Genomic DNA, 4108 nt, shown 5'->3' on the forward strand with positions numbered 1-4108 from the left:
GGCAAGAGAAAAAAAATCAGCAGCAGAATATAATAAAGTTATTTCTCCTCTATCATCACCACCAGAAATTAATTATCAGGGCTATTTATTCAAGGAGACACAGGTCTCATTTTAGAACTATTTCCCTGAAGAACCCCAAACCCCACGTGTCCTTCCCAACATCATCTGCGTTCCCTCACTTCTTTGATTTGCCTGGGACATCTCCCTGTTAGATGTACACAGATTTTATTATTCTGTAGCCTAACATGGAGAGTGCTTTATTTCTTTCTTTGTATTGGATCACACTTATAACACTTTAATGAAAGTTTAGCAATTGAGGTGCAACATCTTGCAGTAAGAATGGCAGTTTGATATCTATGGGCTTTTTTTTTCTCTATCCAGTTTAAAGTTTCTTTAAAAGGGATAAAAGCTTTAAAAAGTTGTTTGACAGGAGCTGCTATGAATAGCTTCCAGAAGGAGCTGAAGTCACAGCTTTGGGCCTGCTGTAGTTATGTTCATGGAGGTAAACACACAGTTTGCACAAACAGCATGATAAACATGGGCTGGTTTAATTTGCCTGGCTTAATGAACAGCATTTCAGTTTTTCATTTACAAATTGCTAGGGCATAGCGTGGTGAGTTGTTGGAATAATTGTGGCTTTCAGAAGAAAAGAATAAATGAAAAGAGAAAAGCTTTTTAAAACTGTTATTATGCAAAGACTGTGGGAAGCAACATTACTCTTATAGTCCTTTTTCATGCATCTATTATATAAATGCTCACCATTCTTTAATCTGTTGCAAGTTGAATAATCTGACTTGTTAATGCTCACCGACAGCTCGAATGCTCAGTAGTACATCAGCCCAAAGAGATGTCACTGCTTGTGACTTGGGCATTGCTTTCTTAAATTAAAATGCTGACTGAGTTGGGGGTTTTGTTTGCCATGCCCAAAGACATACCTTCCCTGAGAACTCCTGTAGTGTGTTTCAGCTCCTTAAGCGTGGCATCCAGTGTCTGTCTGCTCGCACCAGGTCGACTATGTTTGCCTTGAGCTTCCTCGCGTGATGCAGCACTGCACGACATTTGTTCCTACTATTTATAGACAGATATTCTTTGAGACACAAAGCTCTATTTTAAATGACATAGTCTAATAATTTTCTTTCTTTTTTCCCCTGTCCTGACTTCACATGTAAGGAAGCAATTAAGCCTTTGGGCAATTTGCTGCCAATTAAACTATGACTCTTAGATTGCTTCTAAGTAACTATGAGTTAAGTTCATCAAGATGAGAATTTCAGGAAGTAACAGTGGAGTTTCATCTTAAAAAGGCTTTTATTTCCATAGTGGTCAGCTGCTGTGAAATGAGATCAATGTAACTAGCACTGTTTGCCACGTGTTTAAATCCAGCTCTCCAGCTTCATCAGCAGTAATTGCCGTGATCCATACGTAATTATTGTAAGTAAAACAAGTTCCTAATTGGTGAATCACGTAGGTTTCCGACTTTATTTCTGTCCCTTTTAAATCAGTTTTCCAAGGCCTTTTTGTCTATCTTGTACTAAAACAATCATTTTATTTTGTGTACAAAATTACAGGGTCTACACCTGGAATATGTATTGACATGGCTCTTTTGTATTGAGGGCTCTTTAAAAAAAATCATTTGCCCATACTGTTATATGGGCAGACTGAAAGACAAAACCATTTTGGGTGTCCTATGTGAGACATCTAGATCCCAGGAACATAGTGGCCACAAACTTCTAAGATTTTTTTTTTAACTTTTTATTTCAAATGAGATTGCAGATGCTTTGCATCTTCACAGCTGTACTGTCCCAAGCTCATGATCTGCAAAACACAAGAAGCCATCAAAGTCCAAAAATTCAGGCTTGGGTCACATACCAGGCACGTCACAGGGGATTGATGAAGCCTGAGAGTGAAAAGAGTGTTGTGCCTCCTGGCTACAGCCATTAGGAAAGACTTATTTAAGTGTATCTGCTGGCTTTGAGGTGGGAGGCAGAAGGAGTCCCAACTGTGTGCAGGTAGCTGGGAAGCTGCAGGATGGTGATGATGGCCATGGGACTGGGGATGGTGGGAGCTTTGGTTGCTGGTGGATGTCAAGAGGTTGGGACAGTACTGTTTTCTGTTATATCCAGTGACAGGACAAGGGGTGATGGAAAGAAGCTGGAACACAAAAAGTTCCATTGAAACATAAGGACAAACTCTTTCAGTGTTGAGGTGAGAGAGCCCTGGCCCAGACTGCCCAGGGAGGATGTGAAGGCTCCTTCTCTGGAGGTCTTCAAACCTGCTTGGATATGTTCCTGGGTGACCTGATGTAGGTGGACCTGCTTTGGCAGGGAGGTTGGAAGGTTGGATCTCTAAAGGTCCCTTCCAACCCCTACCATTCTGTGATTCTGTGATAAGGTGACCATGCTAATGGAAGCAGCTGCTACTGCCGCCTTCTTCTCCTGCATCTTCACCTCCTCCTTAGGCTGGTCTCAGCTGCCCTTGGCAGCTCAGTCCCCTCATCTGTTATGGACAGACTGACACTATGAGATTATCCTGTTCCCTGTTGGCTTAGGGTATAGTAATTGGCAGGTATAACGCTATCTTTGAGTTATGAATGGGAAACACCCCCTTGGTATTCTCCATGAATATGGATGTGTGAAGTATTGTATCAACGAAAGCAAATTATGCTGAAAAATGGAGCACTGGCAACAATGCTATTAAGAGGAAATTATCCAGGCTTACCCTTTCTGAATAGAAGTGCCCCTAGCAATATCGTTTGTCCAAATTGCAAACTATGCGCTCTACATTTTAAAAGGCACTTCAGTATTCCTAAACTGAGGAATTATTCATAACATAATGTACATGTGAGCTATTTTTAGAATGTGCAGACTAGAGACTATTCATTTTACATTTACTTGGGGATTTAGACTCTATTTTATACTGTGTAGCATGGAGTTCTCTCTTAAAATGTCTTGTCCGCTCAGAGGAGAAGGGGAGTAGAAAATTCTGTGCCTTGCTGCTGTTTTCAATCCATATAGATATTTTGTACTTTATAGGAGGACAGAGATACTGCCTTGCTCTCCTTAATTACTTCTAGGAAAGAGCATTAAAAGCCTTAATGAAAGAATACAGGCTCCTCAGTGGTGGGAGAGGGTGAGCATGCGACATTGCTGCAGTTCGAGTGATTGCCGATAGATGTTCAAGCCAGATACATAAGCTTCCATATTGCCTTCATCCCTTACTACAAGCATAAACATCATGCTTGCATGATAGGTACTAGGCAATATAGGTACTTAGCTGTGCCTTGAACATATCACCTGTATTTCCCCTGTACAAGCACACAAGACACGTGACCACTGTAAATGCTTTTAGGGGTTATGAGGAGTATCCTTTACTGATAGCATAAGATTGCTGGTGGTGAACAGGCTGTGTTGGCAGATGTCAGTACCCAGAGGTTGAATGCTCAGAGATGCAATCCAAATTGCAAACCCACCCCTCAGAGGGCATTTTTTGCTTGCGAGAGAGGTTTGAGACAAGTTGCAGTCACTTCTCCAGAACACACTTGCCATGGAGGTTGCAGAGTCGCTGTCCCAACACCTGGCAGCTTTGCACAAACATCAAACCTATTCTCACATGAGCCTTTAAATGTCACTGAGGAGAAACCCAAGCAAAGCTCAGAAAATATTTAGAGGAAAAGATTTGGTGGAAAGAATAAAGTGTTTATTTAGTTTGAAGAAGCTGCAGAGGAATCACTTGAGTGTTTACTCTGTACTTTGCCATTAATATTTATCTTGGAGGAGCTGAGAAGGCAGAAAGGGAAAGTGCTTTGGTGTCGGTCCATTAGTTGGGAGGTGAGACAGAGGAATATGTGGAAGTGTTTGCTGACCATGCAAGATGGGTCTCTCTCAGTATTAGAAACATATTTCTATTTTTGTGCTCTTGAGGAAAGGAAGCATTTGTGTTAACGGTTTTCACTGCAGTAAAAGCTGTGACATGGCTTATGCTAAGCCTGGTGACTGTTCATATTCATGTCTTTGTAGGGCAGGGGCTGGGGAAGAAAGAGTCTGGCAACCTTCTTTCCTGCATCAAATTATGTCTGAGATCTAACCCTGCTGTAGGGTTACAAATTGAACCC

The sequence above is a fragment of the Colius striatus genome, chromosome 12, assembly GCF_028858725.1.
Source record: "Colius striatus isolate bColStr4 chromosome 12, bColStr4.1.hap1, whole genome shotgun sequence".
Classification (NCBI taxonomy): domain Eukaryota; kingdom Metazoa; phylum Chordata; class Aves; order Coliiformes; family Coliidae; genus Colius; species Colius striatus.